Genomic DNA, 20268 nt, shown 5'->3' on the forward strand with positions numbered 1-20268 from the left:
GCGTAGGTTGCCAGCACCCGGGGCAAGCCAAGTATTGCGCCCCCAACCTGTGACCACGCCCCTTTTTACAAATAATGCAGTAGATGTCATCTGCAGTCCTATGTAACACCACAGGTAACACAGGGATAACTCTGAGTACAGATAATGTAGTAGATGGGTGTGAGCCCCAGAATTCAGGACACGCACAGTGTGACCTGAAGTCTGGGGCCAGGCGTCGGCAGTGTGGCCCAAATTCTATATCCACCCCCCCCACCCAAACAGATATTTGTATGGACATACAGTAACATACATTGCTATGAAAAATACAGGAGAAGACCGCACCACACCTGTTACATCCAGTGACCTCTCCTGTGATGTAGACTTTCCTCAGCATCTTCATTCGGAGATAGGACCGCCATGACACCTTCTGTCAGCCGCGTCTCGTCTCTGTAGAGTTTCACAGAAAATGTTTGGGATTTCTCACTTTACTATCATCCTCAGATAACAGATCTCCCCCGTAGTTCCCATAACTATAATGCCCTCTGTATAATTATAATATAAACTGGCCCCTCTATATTATTATTATTATTTCCTCCTCCGTATTAATATTATTAATATTAAAATGGCCCCCTCTGTAGTATTATAGTAATAATTATGCCCCCCTTCAGCATACAGTCCCATGTAAGATACAACTTTCCCCCTGCCTTCAGCCCCTCCAGCATACAGTCCCATGTAAAATACATCACTCCCCGCCTTCAGCCCCTCCAACATACAGTCCTATGTAAATAATATCACACTCCCTCTCTTTGCCATCTGCCTTTAGTCCCTCCAGCATACAGTCCCATGTAAGATACATCACACCCCTGCCTTCCAGCCCTCCTTGCACAGTCCCAGCTACTTTCACACTTGCGTTTGGGGTTCCGCTTGTGAATTCCGTTTGAAGGCTCTCACAAGCGGCCCCGAACGCATCCATACTGCCCTAATGCATTCTGAGTGGATGCGGATCCGCTCAGAATGCATCAGTCTGGCAGAGTTCAGCCTCCGCTCCGCTCAGCAGGCGGACACCCAAACGCTGCTTGCAGCGTTCGGGTGTCCGCCTGGCCATGCGGAGGCAAGCGGATCCGTCCAGACTTACAATGTAAGTCAATGGGGACGGATCCGTTTGAAGTTGACACAGTATGGCTCAATTTTCAAACGGATCCGTCCCCCATTGACTTTCAAGGTAAAGTCTGGACGGATCCGTCTGAAGCTACTTTCACACTTAGAATTTTTTCTACAATATAATGCAGACGGATCCGTTCTGAACGCAAGTGTGAAAGTAGCCTAATAAAATGCATCACTCCCCCTGCCTTCAGCCCCTCCAGCATATAGTCCCATGTAAGATACAACCCCCCCTCTGCCTTCAGCCCCTCCAGCATACAGTCCCATGTAAAACACATCACTTCCCTGCCTTAGCCCCTCCAGCATACAGTCCCATGTAAAATATCACCCCCCCTGCCTTCAGCCTCTCCAGCATACAGTCCCATGTAAAATATCACCCCCCCCCTGCCTTCAGCCTCTCCAGCATACAGTCCCATGTAAAATATCACCCCCCCCTGCCTTCAGCCTCTCCAGCATACAGTCCCATGTAAATAATATCCCCCCCCCCGATTCCTTCTCCCTTCAGCCCCTGCAAAAAGCCCCCCCAAGTAAAAATAACAGACAGTCACTATTCTCCTCCACATACTTACCTTCACACTCTGCTCCTGCTCTGTAGAATCTCCCGCACATCGTTAGGCCACGCCCCCTGGATGACGAGACTCCGCCTCTTCCATTGACATCATCATACCTCCCAGGATCAACTACATTCTCTTACACTACGCTCGCTCTACTGCCTCATAGGCTTCAGGCTGAAACGGAAGAACATTGAAGTGTTTGCCGCCTGGCGCCCCCTGCAATTTTGTGCCCGGGGCAACGGCCCCACCCCCACGCTACGCCCCTGCGCCAGCCCGAACCAAAGAGCCGCAGTGAAGGATCAAAAGAGCCGCATGTGGCTCGCGAGCCGCGGCTTGCCGACCACTGTCCTAGGATATATTTGCAATGAAACTAGGCACTTTTACATCTATGTCAGCAATCGGGTGCTAAGGATGAGGAGATACACTTGTTCTAAACAGTGGTACTATGTGCCTACACAACATAATCCTGCTGACAACGCAACTAGATCTGTCGCAGTGAGCCACCTTAAGGACACAACATGATTTATAGGTCCTGAATTCCTGTATCGTTCAACGTCTTGCAGTACCAGAGCCGACACATTTGAATTGGTAGACCCAGATGCAGATGAAGAAATACGACCTGAAGTATCTGTTCTACGTACAGTGACTTCGGACCACCAACTCAAATCCCATAATTTCGACAGGTTCTCCACCTGAATGTCGCTTGTTTGTGCTATAATCTGTCTAGTTTATATAGTTCAGTCTTACAAATCGACATTACCTGTGAGTCAGAAGCTTTGCAAAGGTTGGCATCACTGGAAACACGCCTTAAACACACCTAATATGGAAAGGTCCAAAAGCATAATCATTTGCACTATACAACATGAATGTTATGCTAAAGAAATAGACTACCTCAGCAAAGGCCAAACAGTTTCTAAGGAAAGCACTTTGAAAAAGCTTGATCCCATCATTGACCAAAATGGGTTGCTAAGAATGAAGGATCTAGTAGTGGCATCAATTGACACCAGACGGGGAGTGTTCTGCCTAGCAGGGTTAGAAAATGATTCTATTTCATTCTGATAGGGTTTTGGTATTTCTCAAGTGTCTAATGTGGTTATAGCACCATCTAGCGGTGTTAAGTTGTAATACACTTTGTTTTTCTTGTTACAAAGACTGCTGCATTGTGGGTGGTGCAAAGCATTGTGGGAGTGCAAAGCATCCCGGGAAAGAGAAGTCTCCAGTCACCAGGACACATCAGCAAAGCTGTCCTTCTGCATATCTCCTTCTCAAACTCCACCATCCTTGTATATGCATATCTGGTGAGAGATCTACCTTTGTTTCAGGGATATTATGTTATGCAGAGCTGTTCAGCTTTCAGCTAGTTGTAATTGTTACTCAGGGAAGTTGTTACTACTGTTAGCTAGACATGTAATCCTATGTATAGGCTGCCATTTTTCCCTGTGCTTTCAGTGTTCATGCAAATGTTATAGCACATGCTATCTATACTTATACTTGCTATTTGTATTCCTATAGTTTTACCAATCAACCAATGAAGTTGTGAATGAACTTCTGCACCACCAATTCAGCACATGCGCCAGGCAAGGGATGAGCGTCAAACCGGCTAGTCCCAGAGCTGCAACGAGATTTCGCCCATTATCGCACACCACCAGCAGCAACCACCAGCAGCTCACCGGCAGCAACCACTCGTCGGTCTGTTATTCTATACCCCGCCACAACTCCTGTGCGGTGTGGGGCCTGTCCCCCAAACATATGAGTTTCAGAATGGCCTGCTGACGTTTACCCCGGGCTGTGATGAAGTTGGTGGTGAAGGTGTGTGGCTGACTGGATGAGCAGGTGGAAGAAGAGGAGGAGGAAGCCGAGTAGGAGGCAACAGGAGGCAAAAAATGTTGCCCTGCGATTCTTGGCAGCGGAAGGACGTGCGCCAAACAGCTCTTCGCCTGGGGCCCAGCCGCCACTACATTTACCCAGTGTGCAGTTAGGGAGATATAGCGTCCCTGGCCGTGCTTACTGGTCCACGTATCTGTGGTTAGGTGGACCTTGCTACAGATGGCGTTGCGCAGTGCACACTTGATTTTATCGGATACTTGGTTGTGCAGGGAAGGCACGGCTCTCTTGGAGAAGTAGTGGCGGCTGGGAACAACATACTGTGGGACAGCAAGCGACATGAGCTGTTTGAAGCTGTCTGTGTCCACCAGCCTGAATGACAGCATTTCATAGGCCAGTAGTTTAGAAATGCTGGCATTCAGGGCCAGGAATCGAGGATGGCTAGGTGGGAATTTACGCTTTCTCTCAAATGTTTGTGAGATGGAGAGCTGAACGCTGCCGTGTGACATGGTTGAGATGCTTGGTGACGGAGGTGGTGGTGGTGTTGGTGGTACATCCTCTGTTTGCTGGGCGGCAGGTGCCAACGTTCCTCCAGAGGCGGAGGAAGAGGCCGAGGCGGCAGCAGCAGAAGAGGTAGCAGGGGGAGCCTGAGTGAGTTCCTTGTTTTTAAGGTGTTTACTCCACTGCAGTTCATGCTTTGCATGCAGGTGCCTGATCATGCAGGTTGTGCTAAGGTTCAGAACGTTAATGCCTCGCTTCAGGCTCTGATGGCACAGCGTGCAAACCACTTGGGTCTTGTCGTCAGCACATTGTTTGAAGAACTGCCACGCCAGGGAACTCCTTGAAGCTGCCTTTGGGGTGCTCGGTCCCAGATGGCGGTGGCCAGTAGCAGACGGACTCTCTTGGCGGCGGGTGTTCTGCTTTTGCACCCTGCTCCCTCTTTTGCTACGCTGTTGGCTCGGTCTCACCACTGCCTCTTCCTCCAAATTCTGAAAGTCAGTGGCACGACCTTCATTCCATGTGGGGTCTAGGACCTCATCGTCCCCTGCATCGTCTTCCACCCAGTCTTCCTCCCTGACCCCCTGTTCAGTCTGCACACTGCAGAAAGACGCAGCAGTTGGCACCTGTGTTTCGTCATCATCAGAGACGTGCTGAGGTGGAATTCCCATGTCCTCATCAGGAAACATAAGTGGTTGTGCGTCAGTGCATTCTATGTTTTCCACCCATGGGGAAGGGCTAGGTGGATGCCCTTGGGAAACCCTGCCAGCAGAGTCTTCAAACAGCATAAGAGACTGCTGCATAACTTGAGGCTCAGACAGTTTCCCTGATATGCATGGGGGTGATGTGACAGACTGATGGGCTTGGTTTTCATGCGCCATCTGTGCGCTTTCTGCAGAAGACTGGGTGGGAGATAATGTGAACGTGCTGGATCCACTGTCGGCCACCCAATTGACTAATGCCTGTACCTGCTCAGGCCTTACCATCCTTAGAACGGCATTGGGCCCCACCAAATATCGCTGTAAATTCTGGCGGCTACTGGGACCTGAGGTAGTTGGTTCACTAGGACGTGTGGCTGTGGCAGAACGGCCACGTCCTCTCCCAGCACCAGAGGGTCCACTAACACCACCACGACCATGTCCGCGTCCGCGTCCCTTACTAGATGTTTTCCTCATTGTTACCGTTCACCACAATAAAAAAAAAATTATTTGGCCCAATGTATTGAATTCAAATTCAGGCCTTTTTTTTACATGCACCTAACACTTTCTGGCTATCTATTTAGGTACCGTATTACACTAATACAGGCACACCAGTAATTACAGATTTAGCTGAATATAAATTGTAGGCCTAGTATTTAGGCCCTGGATGACAGGTATCCCTTTTACGGACAGAATTAGACTTGGAAATGCATGGTAGCGTGTGAAGTTATTGAGGATGACCCTATCCGCACCTTCAATGTAATATACCCTTTTATGGATAGATTTAAACTTGGCCTGATACAGCAGAAACCACTGATTTAGGGAATTGCTAAGTTGGGAATTGTATTTCAACCCAGAACAAAAACTGTGCTTTGGTGGACACTAAATGAATTGACCAGCCTCAGCAATAAACACAGATTTAGCTGAATATAAATTTTAGGCCTATTATTTAGGCGCTGGATGACAGGTATACGTTTACGGACAGAATTAAACTTGGAAATGCACGGTAGCATGTGAAGTTATTGAGGATGACCCTATCCGCACCTTCAATGTAATATACCCTTTTATGGATCGATTTAAACTTGGCCTGATACAGCAGAAACCACTGATTTAGGGAATTGCTAACTTGGGAATTGTATTTCAACCCAGAACAAAAATATATCCTTTGCCAGACAGCAGACAGTATTACAATTGGCTAGCCACAGCTGAAACACCAGATTTAGGGTACTGCTATTTTGCTAATTGTATTTTACCCCTCAATAAAATAGCAAGCACAGCCAAGCCCCTGATGTAGGATATAGCAAAAAAAAATAAAACACTATTGATGGTTAAAAATGAAATTGGTGGCAGCTTGTGCTGGCGCACCACAAGACGCGAAATGGCCGCCTATCACCCGAGAAAAAAGTGACTGAAAAACGCTCTGGGCAGCCTTAAAACAGTGAGCAATTGAATAGCAGAGGTTGTATGATACACAGCTGTATATAGATCACTTCAGTAAATAAATCACTGCCTAATCTCGCCCTAACAGCAGCAGCTGCATCCTCTCCCTACACTGATCAGAGCAGAGTGACGTGCGGCGCTACGTGACTCCAGCTTAAATAGAGGCTGGGTCACATGCTGCACTGGCCAATCACAGCCATGCCAATAGTAGTCATGGCTGTGATGGCCTCTTGGGGCAAGTAGTATGACGCTTGTTGATTGGCTGCTTTGCAGCCTTTCAAAAAGCGCCAAGAAAGCGCCGAACACCGAACCCCGAACCCGAACCCAGACTTTTACGAAAATGTTCGGGTTCGGGTCCGTGTCACAGACACCCCAAAATTCGGTACCCTACTTATTATCCCTGTACTGTGACATCACTGTGCGTATTATCCCTGTCATGTGACATCACTGTGTTTATTATCCCTGTACTGTGACATCACTGTGTTTATTATCCCTGTACTGTGACATCACTGTGTTTATTATCTCTGTACTGTGAAATCACTGTGTGTATTATCCCTGTACTGTGACATCACTGTGTGTATTATCTCTGTACTGTGACATCACTGTGTTTAATATCCCTCTACTGTGACATCACTGTGTTTATTATCTCTGTACTGTGACATCACTGTGCTTATTATCCCTGTACTGTGACATCACTGTGTTTATTATCCCTGTACTGTGACATCACTGTGTTTAATATCCCTCTACTGTGACATCGCTGTGTTTATTATCCCTGTACTGTGACATCACTGTGTGTATTATCTCTGTACTGTGACATCACTGTGTTTATTATCTCTGTACTGTGACATCACTGTGCTTATTATCCCTGTACTGTGACATCACTGTGCTTATTATACCCGTACTGTGACATCACTGTGTTTTTTTTATCTCTGTACTGTGACATCACTGTGTTTATTATCTCTGTACTGTGACATCACTGTGTTTATTATCTCTGTACTGTGACATCACTGTGTGTATTATCTTTGTACTGTGACATCACTGTGTGTATTATCTTTGTACTGTGACATCACTGTGTGTATTATCCCTGTACTGTGACATCACTGTGTGTATTATCTTTGTACTGTGACATCACTGTGTGTATTATCCCTGTACTGTGACATCACTGTGTGTATTATCCCTATCTATTCTGCTAACGGTGTAGCAGGGACTCATTCCAAGTTTTGCTATGGATATGGTACTTCTTGCAGCACTGGCAGAAACACTAAAGGGTTAAACTCTTGGGTCCAACTACTTCCACCCTTCACTAATAAATGCAATGCTTAACCACTGTGCTGCAGTGCACTGAGCCTCATCCATAAGAGCACGATCCTGATGTCTTTGACCTGCGCAGGAAGAATGCAAATCCAAAGAAACTGCAATAACAAAACTTCTTCCCTCCTGCTTACAAGCCATTACATAACCCTTAGAAAACACAGATAGTATCACTCCGGCACATCCCAAGGGGGATTCATCACCCCCACCCCAAAAAAAAAATTAATCCCCTTCGGCTACTATAGCAAAATCGATAAGGTCTTCTATACAATGATCAATACAAAGGCAAAGTGACATTGAGACAGAGATAAGGAAGCACAAGAGCACCTAAGAACAGAGCAGCTGCTATTAACTCTTTACTGCTTGGGATGCAAACGTGCTAAGATCACTGGAAGTTACAGATAGAGCAGAGCCCAGTTTGTCTTTAAAATATTGTAGGTCATTATCTGATTGTACATACAATTACACCATGAAAAACCAATAAACATAGTTTAATAACCAGTTCAGCTCTGCTACATGAACATTCATCTAATTAATACGAAAGAAGAATTAAAATCCAAGATACACAACAAGCTCTTGTGAATTGTTACTTAAGAGGTAATAAATAAACAACCTTGCAATAGAAATCTCTACTTGGTATCTTTCCTGGTACCTGTAAGTACTCCCCAGTCAGCTGGCACCATGGTAGATCCATATAGGAGAAGAACTGTGGCTTGGAGGAGACGTCAGATCAACATCCACTGTGCATCCCCCTCGAAATCTTCACACATATCTGTATATCACATCTGTAAGAAGGAAGCCAAGGACAGGAGACATGAAGAGTTTCTGCAGTGCGACTGTGTGTGGTGGAAGGAGCTGCTGGAGGAGGGAGGGCTGCTGGAAGGAGAAGTCAAGAGAGCAAAGGAACCACAGGACAGAAAATGGGGCTAGACCGAGATCCGGCCAAACATCTGTCCCTAACTATATTAGGGATGACATCCCATGGAAAAGTCAAACAAACCTAAAACTGACCCTGTACATTAGAATGATGAGAAGGGAGGTCTCCAAATACTGCAAATCTATATTAGCAAATGTTATGGAAAGTATCAGGCATGTGGGAGTTGTAGAAGTGTTTGAGAAAGCTAAATTAAGTGATTGTTCATGTGGAGGTCTGTCAGTCATATACCCAAACAGCAGACCGCTCTCTTAAGTTTACAATAGAGCATACACTGACCCAGAATCAAGGCTGACCCAATTACCTCATTAATATTGGGGCAATTTTGTGTAAAACTTGACATTTAGTCAATTAGGCAATATTTTGCCATTCTTGATTAAGGGGCAAAGTATCGACTAAAATGCAAACTCTTTGTGTGGAAATGTGCCATAATTTCGGACAAAAAATGTGAAAGAAAGTAAAACAGCAAGAGTTGGCTTAAACTGTTCGACAAACAGTCTATATATATACTACATTCATTATACAACATTCTCTTTACTGGAGCATATAGCAACAGTAAAAGTACTATCTACTTTCTATGTACAAGAATATAACTACTATAATACTGCCTCCTATGTACAAGAATATAACTACTATAATACTGCTCCTATGTATAAGAATATAACTACTATAATACTGCCTCCTATTTACAAGAATATAACTACTATAATACTGCTCCTATGTACAAGAATATAACTACTATAATACTTCTCCTATGTACAAGAATATAACTACTATAATACTGCTCCTATGTACAAGAATATAACTACTATAATACTACTCCTATGTACAAGAATATAACTACTATAATACTGCTCCTATGTACAAGAATATACCTACTATAATACTGCTCCTATGTACAAGAATATATCTACTATAATACTGCCCCTATGTACAAGAATATAACTACTATAATACTGCCTCCTATGTACAAGAATATAACTACTATAATTCTGCTCCTATGTACAAGAATATAACTACTATAATACTGCTCCTATGTACAAGAATATAACTACTATAATACTGCCTCCTATGTACAAGAATATAACTACTATAATACTTCTCCTATGTACAAGAATATATCTACTATAATACTGCCCCTATGTACAAGAATATAACTACTATAATACTGCTCCTATGTACAAGAATATAACTACTATAATACTGCTCCTATGTACAAGAATATAACTACTATAATACTGCTCCTATGTACAAGAATATAACTACGATAATACTGCTCCTATGTACAAGAATATAACTACTATAATACTGCCTCCTATGTACAAGAATATAACTACTATAATACTGCTCCTATGTACAAGAATATAACTACTATAATACTGCTCCTATGTACAAGAATATAACTACTATAATACTGCTCCTATGTACAAGAATATAACTACTATGTGATCCTCTATTAGCGCCTATGCGCTAATAGAGGATCAGGAGAATCGCAGCAGGCGAAAAAAACCTCTGCATCAGCGCCGCTGTGTCCACATACTTTAGCAGACCACAAACGACATCTCGTGGATAGTCCGTATCTTTCGGTTTAGGTCTCAATGCCCTATGGATGCGTTCAATGTGTATCGCCACTGCTTTGGTAATGCCCAGGAGAGTGGTTAAAATGGCTGCGGCAGCCTCCGGTAAGGCCTCATGGGGCATGCTCTCAGAAAGGCACGCTCTTCCTGAGAGCGTGCCCCATGAGGCCTTACCGGAGGCTGCCGGAGCCATTTTTACCACTCTCCTGGGCATTACCAAAGCAGTGGCGATACACATTGAACGCATCCATAGGGCATTGAGACCTAAACCGAAAGATACGGACTATCCACGAGATGTCGTTTGTGGTCTGCTAAAGTATGTGGACACAGCGGCGCTGATGCAGGCCGCAAGAAACCAGAGGGAGATAGTTTTTGAAGGAGCCAAAATCTCTATATACCAGGACCTGGCTTCCTCCACGCTGAACAAGCGGAAGGCCCTGCGGCCTCTCACGGATTATCTACGCCATATCAAAACCCCATACAAATGGCTCTTCCCATTTGGCCTAACTTTTGCAGTTGGCGGACAAAGATGTGTCATCCGCCTGCCATCGGACCTACAAGCGGCGTGGGAGCTTCTCCAAACCACCCCACTGGACATCCCCTCGTGGCTACTGTCTGCTGGCGTTAGAATCCCATTACCGGACCTTCCGGAGGCCCAGGGGTGGACAAAGGCAACGTCGAAGAAGAGGAATATGCACAGGCCTCGAGACTCTTAACTCACTAATGATCTGAGCAGCTTGGGACCTACAGCCGAGTGGCCTAGCCAGAGGCACTGTTCGATAGCAGAATCCCGCTAGAGGACTCCCACGATCACCTCATTTCTGCCGTACATGCAAGTAACAGCAATTTGTTAAATGCAGTTTGCCCTCCCCTTCTGTATACTCCAGCAGACCTCGGAGGACCCCAATCATAGTGGGACCCCCACCGATATATATTCTCTTGTTAGACTGATTCGCAAACACCATTGTTATTATGGCGCCAGGTATGCAGGGCGCGCTGGTTTAATACATTGATGAACGAGACGCGCACTGACCCCCCAAACCCCACCAGGATTACAATAGCGCAGACCTGGTGTGTGCGCATACACGGGTGGCCTTCCATGCCTGCCCCGCCATATCTAATTGAACTGCTGTGGCGCTGCCGGCATGGGACCTACCACCCCATGCTCTCAGTTATCTTACCTTCTGTTATGTTGGATGTTATTTATGTTTATTGCTCACCTTACTGGTCGATGATTCTGCCTGAGTGCTCCTATGCATTGTGCACCCTGTTGTGGAAATTTTATTAGGATGTGTATTTAACCCCTTAAGGACACAGCCTTTTTACACCTTAGGACCAGGCCATTTTTTGAAAATCTGACCAGAGTCCCTTTAAGTGCTGATAACTTTAAAACGCTTTGACTTATCCAGGCCGTTCTGAGATTGTTTTTTCGTCACATATTGTACTTCATGACACTGGTAAAATGGAGTCAAAAAAATAATTTTTTTTGCACCAAAAAATACCTAATTTAACAAAAATTTGGAAAAATTAGCAAATTTCAAAGTTTCAGTTTCTCTACTTCTGTAATACATAGTAATACCCCAAAAAATTGTGATGACTTTACATTCCCCATATGTCTACTTCATGTTTGAATTGTTTTGGGAATGATATTTTATTTTTTGGGGATGTTATAAGGCTTAGAAGTTTAGAAGCAAATCTTGAAATTTTTCAGAAATTTACAAAAACTCAATTTTTAGGGACCAGTTCAGGTTTCAAGTCACTTTGCGAGGCTTACATTATAGAAACCACCCAAAAATGACCCCATCTAAGAAACTACACCCCTCAAGGTATTCAAAACTGATTTTGCATACGTTGTTAACCCTTTAGGTGTTGCACAAGAGTTATTGGCAAATGGGGAGGAAATTTGAGAATTTCATTTTTTGGTCTAATTTTTCATTTTAACCCATTTTTTCCACTAACAAACCAAGGGTTAACAGCCAAAAAAGACTGTATCTTTATTGCCCTGACTCTGCCGTTTACAGAAACACCCAATATGTGGCCGTAAACTACTGTACGGCCACACAGCGGGGCGTAGAGGGAAAGGTGCGCCGTATGGTTTTTGGAAGGCTGATTTTTATGGACTGGTTTATTTACACCATGTCCCATTTGAAGCCCCCTGATGCACCCCTAGAGGAGAAACTCCCTAAAAGTGACCCCATCTAAGAAACTACACCCCTCAAGGTATTCAAAACTGATTTTACATACGTCGTTAACGCTTTAGGTGTTGCACAAGAGTTATTGGCAAATGGCGATGAAATTTGAGAATTTCATTTTTTTGCCTAATTTTCCATTTTAACCCATTTTTTCCACTAACAAAGCAAGGGTTAACAGCCAAACAAGACTGTATCTTTATTGCCCTGACTCTGCTGTTTACAGAAACACCCAATATGTGGCCGTAAACTACTGTACGGGCACACAGTAGGGCGTAGAGGGAAAGGTGCGCCGTATGGTTTTTGGAGGGCTGATTTTGCTGGACTGTTTTTTTGGCACCATGTCCCATTTGAAGCCCCCCTGATGCACCCCTAGAGTAGAAACTCCATAAAAGTGACCCCATCTAAGAAACTACACCCCTCAAGGTATTCAAAACTGATTTTACAAACTTTGTTAACCCTTTAGGTGTTGCACAAGATTTAATGGAAAATAGAGATACAATTTCAAAATTTCACTTTTTTGGCAGATTTTCCATTTTAATATTTTTTTTCCAGTTACAAAGCAAGGGTTAACAGCCAAACAAAACTCATTATTTATGGCCCTTATTCTGTAGTTTACAGAAACACCCCATATGTGGTCGTAAACAGCTGTACGGGCACACGGAAGGGCGCAGAAGGAAAGGAATGCCATACGGTTTTTGGAAGGCAGGTTTTGCTGGACTGTTTTTTTTGACACCATGTCCCATTTGAAGCCCCCCTGATGCACCCCTAGAGTAGAAACTCCAAAAAAGTGACCCCATTTTAGAAACTACGGGATAGGGTGGCAGTTTTGTTGGTACTAGTTTAGGGTACATATGATTTTTGGTTGCTCTATATTACACTTTTTGTGCGGCAAGGTAACAAGAAATAGCTTTTTTGGCACCGTTTTTTTTTTTGTTATTTACAACATTCATCTGACAGGTTAGATCATGTGGTAATTTTATAGAGCAGGTTGTCACGGACGCGGCGATACCTAATATGTATACAATTTTTTTTATTTATGTGAGTTTTACACAATGATTTCATTTTTAAAACCAAAAAAATGTTTTAGTGTCTCCATAGTCTAAGAGCCATAGTTTTTTCAGTTTTTGGGCGATTATCTTAAGTAGGGTCTCATTTTTTGCGGGATGAGATGACGGTTTGATTGGCATCTATTTTGGGGTGCATATGACTTTTTGATTGCTTGCTATTACACTTTTTGTGACGTAAGATGACAAAAAATGGCTTTTTTTACACCGTTTTTATTTTTATTTTTTTACGGTGGTCATCTGAGGGGTTAGATCTTGTGATATTTTTATAGAGCCGGGCGATACGGACGCGGCGATACCTAATATGTATACTTTTTTTTTATTTATGTAAGTTTTACACAATGATTTCATTTTTGAAACAAAAAAAATGATGTTTTAGTGTCTCCATAGTCTAAGAGCCATAGTTTTTTCAGTTTTTGGGCGATTATCTTGGGTAGGGTATGATTTTTGCGGGATGAGATGACGGTTTGAATGTTACAATTTTGGCGTACATGCGACTTTTTTGATCACTTTTATTACCTTTTTTGGGAAATAAGGTGGGCAAAATTTCAATTTCATCATAGTTTTTTATTTTTTATTTTTATGGTGTTCACCGTTCGGGTAAAGTAACATGACCGTTTTATAGATCAGGTCGTTACGGACGCGGCGATACCAAACATGTGTAGGGAATTTTATTTTTTTCATTTTTTATCAGTGATAAATGTGTTTTTTGATTTTTACTTTTTTTTCACTTTTATTCACTTTTTTTTGACCCAGACCCACTTGGTTCTTGAAGATCCAGTGGGTCTGATGTCTGTATAATACAGTACAGAACAATATATATTGTACTGCACTGTATTTTACTTACACTGAACAGATCTATGCCTTTCAGCACAGATCTGTTCAGCACCATGGACAGCAGGACGCCTGAGAGGCGTCCTGTTGCCATGGGAACCTTCCCCGTCTGCTCAGAACTTCGCAGACGGGGAAGGGTAAGGAGGGGATCTCTCGGGGGGCTGTCTGGGGGCTCTCTCCCTCTCCATCGGGGGGCTGCAAAGGCACAGCAGCCCCCCGATGGGAGAGGGAGGGAGCTCCCTGCGCTGTTAACCTTTTCCATACAGCGGTCCGTACGGACCGCTGTATGGAAAGGGTTAAACGGCTGACATCGCATCGCAGATGTCAGCCGTTTATACCAGGGTGCCAGCAATGTGCTGGCACCCTGGTATACCCACTGAACACCAATGAATTTTCAAGGGGAGGCGGGCGGGGGATCGCGATCCCGCCTGCCGCACCGCCCGCCTCCCGCACCGCCCACACCGCCCGCAACCCTCCCCCTGCACCTCCCGCCACCATAAAAATCATTCGGGGGTGCAGGGGGGGGTGAATAAAACTTTTTTTAGGCATATAAAGTTTCTGATCCCCGTGGTCAGGGACCGCGGGGACCAGAAACTGCAGAAATCGCAGCAAACCGCAGGTCTGAATTGACCTGCGGTTTGCCTCGATCGCCGACATGGGGGGGTCACGGGACCCCCCCGCGCATTTAGCCTAGGTGCCTGCTCAATGATTTGAGCAGGCACCGGGTTCCGATCACTGCCGGCCGGGCGGCAGTGATCGGAACAACACATGACGTACCGGTACGTCATGTGTCCTTAAGTACCAGGACATCATGACGTACCGGTACGTCATGTGTCCCTAAGAGTTTAATATATTGTGTATTGTCATCATGTCTCTCAGTGTCAGGGTAAACCATTGGAGTGGATATCTTCCCGTGTATGTCCTGTCACAGCTGCTGGGCGCAGAGGTCTCCGTCGGACCATTGAGCAGTGTTTTGTTGGCTGATGTATGGACGCAGGCTAGGGCCCCCGCGCAAGACGCGGATTTATTGGCTTGGCGTGGATGCATTTGTTAAGAGAACAATATATGAAAGGAAGGTGCGTTTGTTGTCTCTAGTGCGCCTGATCAGCCGCTGGAGATAATGACGTTGTCCTGTAAATAATCAATTTTATAATTTTATCTGGCATTGATCACTGAGCAAGGCTGGATAAAATTAGCTCCAGTGGTAATGGTAGATTATTGTATACATGTGTTTGTTAGCTGGCTAGGTTATTATGGTGTCTTGTCTTCCTATGTCATCACTTCCTGTATGTCATCACTTCCTGTATCCTTGTCTTGGGCCAGCCCCTTTTACACCTTTTGTTAGTAAATAAAAGGAACAGACTGAGCAGGGCGGGGAGGAGTTGCTCAGCAAGAATTCAATATGGTAACACCTGGGTCTGCCTCTGACTGCGATTGAGATTTTTACCTTTCCTTACGCAAAGACATTGGGGAGCAGATTACAACTATTAATATTTCTACAACAACCCTAAATGTCATACCAGATGTCCCAAATTAAGTGCACCTCTTTCAATGTGAGGGGCTTCAATACCCCCCAAAAACGATCTCAGGTTATTCGCCTCCTTAGGAAATCCCGCACAGGAATTTGCTTCCTCCAGGAGCTGCACTTAAGGGCGTCCAATGTTCCTAACATTCAGAAATCCTACTTCCAACACTGGTTTATTAGCGCCTTTGACAAGGCCAAAAGGGGGGTGGGAATAGCAATCTCCAAGTATATCCCCTTTAAGTTGTTAACAACGCAAACCGACCCAGATGGAAGGTTCATCTTTGTGAAGGGAGTTATAGGCACACAAAAGGTCACTTTGGACAGTCTGTATAGCCCAAACAGGGGACAGAAACATTGGATTAAAAGCACTTTGCAGAAGCTCAGATTGTTTGCGGAAGGAGTATGGCTGCTAGGCGGAGATCTAAATGTCACACTGAATCCACAGTTAGACACATCAGACGGCACCTCACCACTAACACAATCAGCAATTAGAGTTGAGCGAACCCGAACTGTAAAGTTCGGGTTCATACTGAACTTTAGGGTTTTCGGCACCCGGACCGAACCCGAACATTTACATAAAAGTTCGGGTTCGGTGTTCGGCGATTTTTATGGCGCTTTTTGAAAGGCTGCACAGCAGCCAATCAACAAGCGTCATACTACTTGCCCCAAAAGGCCATCACAGCCATGCCTACTATTGGCATGGCTGTGATTGGCCAACTGCAGCATGTGACCCAGCCTCTATTTAAGCTGGAGTCACGTAGCGCCGCCCGTCACTCTGCTCGGATTAGTGTAGGGAGAGGATGCAGCTGCTGTGAGGGAGAGATCAGGGAGAAATCTTATCCAGAACTGGTTTATGTACTCAGCGATCTACAGAAAAAGTGTTTTGTGGGTGCAGTGCACAATTTTTTTAAGCCTGCCCTGAGCCAACTACTGCTGAAAACGAACTTTTTTTACTTCAGTTAGTCAATATTAATACATAATCGGCAGCCATTTTATGCAACGATAGTGCACCAGCACAGGCTATCTGCATGTCTGCAAGTCCAGAAATACAGCTTTTTGCTTACTGGGGTTAAAAAAATACATCTGTTAAATATAGTGCACATCTGGGATTAGACAGGCATAAGTGACTGTCACATTTAGGCCAGAAATACGGCTTTTTGGTTACTGGGGTGAAAAAAGCCTCTGATATACTGCACATCTGGGATTAGACGTGCATAAGTGACTGTCACATTTAGGCCACAAATAAGGCTTTTAGGATACTGTGGTGGAAAAAAACCTTTCTTTCATATACTGCACATCTGTGATTACACTTGCATAAGTGAGTGTCACATTTAGGCCACAAATACCGCTGTCATATAGAGTTAAAAATTTTTTTTTAGTGCAATACCCTACATCTGGGTTTTCATTGGCGGTTAATTATTTTTAACATACTTAACCACTTTTTACTTTGCTTTGTGAATGCTAACTATGAGGCAAACATCTAATAAGGGACGCGGTCATGGTCGTGGTGGTGGTGTTGGTGGAGCCTCTGGTGCAGGGAGAGGACGTGGCCATTCTGCCACGGCTACACGTCCTACTGAACCTACTACCGCAGGTCCTAGTAGCCGCCAGAATCTACAGCGATATTTGGTCGGGCCTAATGCCGTTCTAAGGATGGTAAGGCCTGAGCAAGTACAGGCGCTAGTCAATTGGGTGGCCGACAGTGGATCCAGCACGTTCACATTATCTCCCACCCAGTCTTCTGCAGAAAGCGCACAGGTGGCGCCTGAAAACCATGCCCATCTGTCTGTCACATCACCCCCGTGCATATCTGGGAACCTGTCTGAGCCTCAAGTCATGCAGCAGTCTCTTATGCTGTTTGAAGACTCTGCTGGCAGGGTTTCCCAAGGGCATCCACCTAGCCCTTCCCCATGGGTGGAAGACATAGAATGCACTGACGCACAACCACTTATGTTTCCTGATGAGGACATGGGAATACCACCTCAGCACGTCTCTGATGATGACGAAACACAGGTGCCAACTGCTGCGTCTTTCTGCAGTGTGCAGACCGAAAAGGAGGTCAGGGAGGAAGACTGGGTGGAAGACGATGCAGGGGATGATGAGGTCCTAGACCCCACATGGAATGAAGGTCGTGCCACTGACTTTCAGAGTTCGGAGGAAGAGGCAGTGGTGAGACCGAGCCAACAGCGTAGCAAAAGCGGGAGCAGGGTGCAAAAGCAGAGCAGCCGTCGCCTAAACAGTTCGCCTGCTACTGGCCACCGTCAACAGGGACCGAGCACACCAAAGGGAGCTTCAAGGAGTTCCCTGGCATGGCACTTCTTCACACAATGTGCTGACGACAAGACCAGAGTGGTTTGCACGCTGTGCCATCATAACCTGAAGCGAGGCATTAACGTTCTGAACCTTAATACAACCTGCATGACCAGACATCTACATGCGAGACACGGGCTGCAGTGGAGTAAGCACCTTCAAAACCAAGAAAGGGCTCAGGCTCCCCCTGCTCCCTCTTCTGCTGCTGCCTCAGCCTCTTCCTCCACCTCTGGAGGAACGTTGGCACCTGCCGCCCAGCAAACAGAGGATGTGCCACCAACAACACCACCTCCGTCACCAAGCATCTCCACCATGTCACACGGAAGCGTTCAGCTCTCCATCTCACAAACCTTTGAGAGAAAGCGTAAATTCCCACCTAGCTACCCTCGATCCCTGGCCCTGAATGCCAGCATTTCTAAACTACTGGCCTTTGAAATGCTGTCATTCAGGCTGGTGGAGACGGATAGCTTCAAACAGCTCATGTCGCTTGCTGTCCCACAGTACGTCGTTCCCAGCCGCCACTACTTCTCCAGGAGAGCTGTGCCCTCCCTGCAAAACCAAGTATCCGATAAAATAAAGTGTGCACTGCGCAACGTCATCTGTGGCAAGGTCCACCTAACCACAGATACGTGGACCAGTAAGCACGGCCAGGGACGCTATTTCTCCCTAACTGCACACTGGGTAAATGTAGTGGCGGCTGGGCCCCAGGCGGAGAGCTGTTTGGCGCACGTCCTTCCGCCGCCAAGGATCGCAGGGCATCATTCTTTGCCTCCTGTTGCCTCCTCTTCTTACTCGGCTTCCTCCTCCTCTTCTTCCACCTCCTCATCCGGTCACCGACAGACCTTCACCACCAACTTCAGCACAGCCAGGGGTAAACGGCAGCAGGCCGTTCTGAAACTAATGTGTTTGGGTGACAGGCCCCACACCGCGCAGGAGTTGTGGCGGGGTATAGAACAACAGACCGACGAGTGGTTGCTGCCAGTGAGCCTCAAGCCCGGCCTGGTGGTGTGCGATAATGGGCGAAATCTCGTTGCAGCTCTGGGACTAGCCGGTTTGATGCACATCCCTTGCCTGGCGCATGTGCTGAATTTGGTGGTGCAGAAAATCATTCACAACTACCCCGACATGTCAGAGCTGCTGCATAAAGTGCGGGCCGTCTGTTCGCGCTTCCAGCGTTCTCATCCTGACGCCGCTCGACTGTCTGCTCTACAGCGTAACTTTGGCCTTCCCGCTAACCGCCTCATATGCGACGTGCCCACCAGGTGGAACTCCACCTTGCACATGCTGGACAGACTGTGCGAGCAGCAGCAGGCCATAGTGGAGTTTCAGCTGCAGCACGCACGGGTCAGTCGCACTGCGGAACAGCACCACTTCACCACCAATGACTGGGCCTCCATGCGAGACCTGTGTGCCCTGTTGCGCTGTTTCGAGTACTCCACCAACATGCCCAGTGGCGATGACACCGTTATCAGCGTTACAATACCACTTCTATGTCTCCTTGAGAAAACACTTAGGGCGATGATGGAAGAGGATGTGGCCCAGGACGAGGGGGAGGAAGAGGGGTCATCTCTAACACTTTTAGAAGTGGCTCAGAAAGAGGATTTTTGCAACAGCAGAGGCCTGGTACAAATTTGGCCAGATAGGGCCCACTACTGGAGGAGGAGGACGAGGAGGATGAGGAGGAGGATGGGGATGAAGCATGTTCACAGCGGGGTGGCACCTAACGCAGCTCGGGCCCATCACTGGTGCGTGGCTGGGGGGATACGGAGGACACAGACGATACGCCTCCCACAGAGGACAGCTTGTCCTTATCACTGGGCAGCCTGGCACACATGAGCGACTACATGCTGCAGTGCCTGCGCAACGACTGCAGAGTTGCCCACATTTTAACGTGTGTGGACTACTGGGTGGCCATCCTGCTGGATCCCCATTACAAAGACAATGTGTCGTCCTTAATTCCCTCACTGGAGCGTGATCGGAAGATGCGCGACTACAGGCGCACGCTGGTAGACGCGCTCCTGAGAGCATTCCCGACTGACGCCAGGGGACAAGTGGAAGCACAAGGCGAAGGCAGGGGAGGAGGAAGAGGTCGTCAACGCAGCTGTGTCAGCGCCAGCACCTCAGAAGGCAGGGTTAGCATGGCCGACATGTGGAAAATCTTTGTCACCTTGCCGCAACAACCGGCCCCAACTGCTGATATGGAGCGTGTTAGCAGGAGGCAGCATTTGAACAACATGGTGGAACAGTACCTGTGCACACAACTACACGTACTGACTGATGGTTCTGCCCCATTCAACTTCTGGGTCTCCAAATTGTCCACATGGCCAGAGCTTGCCCTGTATGCCTTGGAGGTGCTGGCCTGCCCTG

At 46.2% G+C, this 20268-nt stretch overlaps 1 protein-coding gene across 4 annotated transcripts in view; it reads right to left on the reverse strand.

Annotated features, from left to right (window-relative positions):
- Nucleotides 1–8328, reverse strand: part of THSD7A (thrombospondin type 1 domain containing 7A) — a 520549-nt gene extending 512221 nt beyond the window's left edge. For all 4 annotated transcript variants that reach the window (XM_040431278.1, XM_040431279.1, XM_040431276.1 and 1 more), the window contains exon 1: nt 8118–8328. The gene's annotated coding sequence lies outside the window, so the exon portion shown is untranslated. The remainder of the gene's footprint in view (nt 1–8117) is intronic.
- Between the last annotated feature and the right edge of the window lie 11940 nt (nt 8329–20268).

The sequence above is a fragment of the Bufo bufo genome, chromosome 5, assembly GCF_905171765.1.
Source record: "Bufo bufo chromosome 5, aBufBuf1.1, whole genome shotgun sequence".
Lineage (NCBI taxonomy): Eukaryota > Metazoa > Chordata > Amphibia > Anura > Bufonidae > Bufo > Bufo bufo.